The sequence below is a fragment of the Morone saxatilis genome, unplaced genomic scaffold (assembly GCF_004916995.1).
Source record: "Morone saxatilis isolate NCDOM2014 unplaced genomic scaffold, NCSU_SB_2.0 Contig4, whole genome shotgun sequence".
Classification (NCBI taxonomy): domain Eukaryota; kingdom Metazoa; phylum Chordata; class Actinopteri; family Moronidae; genus Morone; species Morone saxatilis.
The window spans coordinates 2,940,274-2,945,273 of record NW_023339984.1 but is presented as its reverse complement, the minus strand read 5'-3'; the positions used below and the strand labels follow the sequence as shown (position 1 = coordinate 2,945,273).

The 5,000-nt window shown below is 42.0% G+C and overlaps 1 protein-coding gene across 1 annotated transcript in view; it reads right to left on the bottom strand.

Annotated features, from left to right (window-relative positions):
* LOC118337906 (mitogen-activated protein kinase kinase kinase 11) overlaps positions 1-5,000 on the bottom strand; it is a gene marked incomplete in the record, with an annotated part of 46,493 nt that overhangs the window by 40,773 nt on the left and 720 nt on the right.

Sequence of the window (5,000 nt, the reverse complement as noted above, 5' to 3'; positions counted from 1 at the left end):
TGTAGGAGAAACTACGGTGTCTGTAAAACTCATGAAAAACACAACAGGCCCTATCTAGAGCCACTCTGCCAGTACAGTTCAGTCAGTACCATGGGTTCTCGCAGTCTCTCCTTTCTGCAGTAACACATTTTCTGGTATCGCGTTCCCACTTTATCCAATCAGGAGAGAGAACTCCCGGGTTCCAGCTCTGAACTTTAAGTACAGATATGAGGTTGATAACTATCTTCTCATCTCATTCTCGGAAAGAATGCGGGGAACCGTTTGTCTCAGCATGGCATATATCTAGTTTGAAGCTCATCTTGAGGACATGAAAACATTTAAAGTCAACACAAAAAAAGATCGGAAAGCTTTGATATAAAAAATACTCTTATCAGTATGTACCTTAAAGAACGTACCGCTGAATTCTGCACACTCATATAAATCTCCAGATCTGCCTTGCTTTTCAATCCAAGGTGAGCCTGAAGGGTCTCTGGATTCTGCTGGCCTGTCTTTTCCAAAATAAAGAATAAAATGACTGGCTAAGCTGAACACTAAGTCAGGCTAGGAAACTCCCTTCAGCCTTATCACCCACTGACACTCATTCAGAGCCAGCAGCAACGCAGCTGAGCTCTACCCCAGGTGACCCCCTTCTGCTCCCTCCCAGGACACCCCAGGCACCCCTCAGATATGCCAGTCAGCACACAGTCGCTGGAGACACAGTCATGTTTATGGATGGCTTACTTCATGACGATGCACTTTCTTGCATTTGACGTTACCTCTCCTGATGAATAAAGATGCTTCGCCTGTGCATGAATTTGCTCTTCATGGTGACATGGATCAAAAGTGCCGAGCTATTTGTCTAATTTCATAAAGTTTGATTCATTCACTCTCAACCAAAATACCCCATTCATATAGTATATTGTATTCAGTGTGTCTGAGAGATCTCAGACACACAGTTCCTCATTTTTATTTATATTGTGTTTCCTTTCTTGGTGTTGAAAGCTCACTGCTGTTTCACTGCATTTCCCAGACGTCACTTGAATCAAGCAGCATAGCTGAATCAACTTCTTCAAAAGTGTCGTTTTTCAGGCAATTCAACATCTGGCACAGACGCTGTGTAATGCATGCTTTACATCATGTGTCTCAGCTGAGTTCAGCGTGATGAAGCAGAGAGCAGGAAACCATCTGAGACGGAATATTTGTTAATTTGAGTTCAGTGTCCATCAGATGTGGTTCATATACGACCCCCTTTTACTACTACTACTACTACTACTACTACTACTACATTTAATTTATAGAGCTCTTTTCAAGAAACTAAAAGACACTTCACATGAGTTAAGACCATGTTTACCACATGACCAATGTTCCATACTTTAAAGTTCTGAAAAAGCCAGCAAGTGGACTTCATGTTTCATTATTTACTCTTCCCATAGTCAATAATTTACTTTTACGCTCAAAAGCCCCTCATTGTACAGAGGGAATATTGTTATGAATCATGAACATGTTGTCCAATCGTAATGTAAATAGGTGCATGATGACACAAAGGCTGATTGGGCGGTGCAAGGAAAGATGTATTGACACCATTTATGGATAATGGTGGTAGTTAGCATTAGCATTGTCCCTAGGTGCTGACATGGGGTTTGATATGCACACGACATATGTACTTTTAGACTGAAATCTAAAAAGTGTCTATAGTTTCTCTAATGCATAAAAGTTTTTTCTTAAGAACTCAATTTCCCTTTTCTACAGTTTGTCTTGGCAGGGACTCATCGTAAAGAGGCTATTAAGGCCTTGACTGACAGGTCCCTCTCCTACACTCAGACTCTGTCCTCTACCCAAATTTGGCTCCAGCTACAGTTAGATAGCAGAAAGCAGCACACATGTGAGTGATGTCACAGACACTATTTGCATGGTTCCTAACAGTCTATGGTTTCAAACAGCCGTTATAAAAGCTTTTATGAACTGACTACAGATCAAATCACTATTGTCTTTTATCAGCTGAAGATAAAGAGTCACAAAATGGATGATTACTTAAAACTTGACTTAGTTTATTGCACACATTATATGGAATCCAGGCTGGAGACTGTAACTCAAGAGGAATAAAAATATCTTCTATCCTTCCACCAAAAACGGCACTGTAGCGGCCAATAAAAGATTTGACTGGCAAACTGACAGCAAAAGTCAAGCCTTTCCATCTGTAGATAGGATTTTTATGGGTTATGGTGCTCTCTCTCCAATGGCCAGCTAAACTGAGTTCACTTATCACCTAAAATACACATGTTAAATGACAATATGGCTGCCATAACAAAACACAGGTGCATGTCCAGACTTTATCAGGTTTAAAATCCCCCCCATTCCTTACGCTAAATAGCTGTACAATCACAAAATAACTCAAATGTCTAAACTGCCCTCATGATTCCCCCTCGCTGAATAGGGGAATGGTGGTGTGTGTCTAAGTGCAGTTCACCAGACACATGCAAACATCACACACCCAGCCGCCAGGACACTCAGACACACACAGGGGATGTTTTGAGTGCGCTGCAGTGTGGGGCACTGGGGGGCTGAATAAAAACATGCCGGTAGAGGGATGTATCAGACGCTTGTCCACTCGTGGAAAAAAAAGATGACATGTTGATCCAAGATCTAACTGTGGCTTCTTCCTAAAAAAAAAAAGGCCTGTGAGTTCCAGCCCAGCAAGTGCTTAGCTTGGCTCTTTCCCCACCAGTTCTAACTAAAGCCTCTGCAGAGTTTTATGGCGTGTGGTGATGCCTATAGCCGTTTTTGGGTCTATGAAGGCTTTGTGCAGATAACTGACAGCGTTAGGACGACAGCTGGACTGAATGAGCTTTTGAAGGCTGTTACTGATACGGTCTTACTGTGGCTGCAGCAAGAAAATGGTTACTTTGATTACAGAGAACTTAAAGCAGCACCAATCAATATTTTTATATAAACAATGGATCAAATTACTGTGTAGTTAGAAAGGGGGCGATGGTAGTGATGAATCCACAGAGAATTATCACACAACTCTGCAGTTCCCGGCAAACTCTACTTAGCATCGTAGCGAACATAGTGGAGGATTTATAAGCTAAAAGCCACATATTTCAGTCAGGAGAGGGTGGAGACCAAAAAGGAGCTAACAGAAAAGTGAGCATTGGCCTGATATTCACCAGATGACCAAGAGACGTCGCTCCAAACAAATTGCTCCCTATTCGCTGAGGGTGTATATAAGTAACTGTTTGCCAAGGCGTTATCCATAACAATGTCAATGTTGTGTTAACATGTTATTCCACTGCGCCCCTAGTGGCCAAAACAAAAAATCAACTGCTGCTTTTAAAGTCCAGTGTGTAACATGTGGAATATAATATTCTTAGGTATGTTTTCATTAGTGTATAATCACCTGAAAATTAGTAAAACAAAATTGATACCTTAGAACTAGTCATGTGGAACAGCAATGTTGTGTGTTTTGCCGCCACTGTAGTTTGACAGGTGAGCCGGCAGGGAAAAAGAGACATAATGCAAATAATCTCTGCTGGTAACTAGCAGCTATACTGACCGATCTTGACTGGTTTTAAGCTGTTTAATATGCTATAGCTGACCTGGTAATGAGCTGTCTAATCTGCAAACAGTGCAGTTTCCCCTGATGTTTGTCTGCAAGCTTGTCCAGCATGCCAAGGTGTTTTGCAAGACATAGATAGATAAGAAATAGTCATTAGCCACAAAGCTAATGTGGGTCACGAGTCAAAGTCTGAGGTTTCTGACCTATTGGCACTGGCTGTCTGTTAACCAATGAGGTGAAAATGACTTGACATAAAGAGCAGCATTCTGACCACTGAATGCTCGTGAAACAAAAACACTATAAAGTACAAATGCTTCCTTTTAAAGTAGATAATATTTCCTCTAAAAACAGCACATGTCATACAATTCACAAAGCAGATCTGTATGATGCAGCAGAAAAAAAAAACGTGCAATTTATTTTCAGTTGGGCTTTTAAAGGAATCACTGTCTGCTGCAGAACTGTATGGCTTACAGAGTGGTGAAGCCCTGAAACCTCATTTCGATAACCGCGAGATACTAAAACACCAGCCTGCTAAAACAGAAAATGACTGAGTGCATAAGGTGTGACACATCTCCAGGCTCTCAAGCCCAGATATATAGACACAATAGTGAGAGAAAGAGGCTCCTCTACTCTCTGTTCTGTATTTACTTTCCTGAGGAATTCCAGTTATGGCCCCTGGCCTCGACCCAGCCGCCCCACCGTGCACTTTCTTCAATGATCCTGTTTAATCAGCACCTTCCCAACAGGCCAAAGCGCTCCGCTGGTCATTAGCTACAACTGCAACATTTAACTCTTGTTTATAATGACTATTCCCCCTAATCCATCACTGCAGCAGCTAATGCCCTAATGCTCAAAACTAATCTTCTTTTAAAAGTGTTTTTTAATAACATGCTGGTGGTCACTTCTTTCACCTAATGTTCTGGTGAGGTGGGAAAAGATCTTTTAGCATAACATCATCAAAAAGTTTGTTTTTTGTTTTGGGGGTAATTATTTCTCCTAAACCTCCCTATTATACTGTACTCAATGTTTTATACATGTCCAATTGCATTACGGTCCAACTGAGGCTGCGGTTGGAAATAGGATCTCTCCGCTTCGTCTTTGACAGATTTCTCCCTGTATGATTGCAGAGCGCAAGCCCAAAATGGCAGCTCTAGAAAGAAGAACTTGCACCATTATTCTGAGGAACTGACACCATAATCCGAGGTTTACCATTGATGCTTAGGAACATTATGTACTGTCAAAACTAACTGCCCCGTCTTAAAGCAGATTTCCTTTATCCTTTAAACCCCCCCTAATGTTGAGATGCTCTTGCACCTGTGCGTTAAACCTGCCAGCACTTACTGCGCTTACTATTATCAAAACTGATAGAGCGTCGACACCCACCACCCCCCCCAACTCCCTTCCCCAGTGCTCTCATCCGCCCCCTACCCCCTCTACCCCCTCCACCATCACAACAGGATATTGC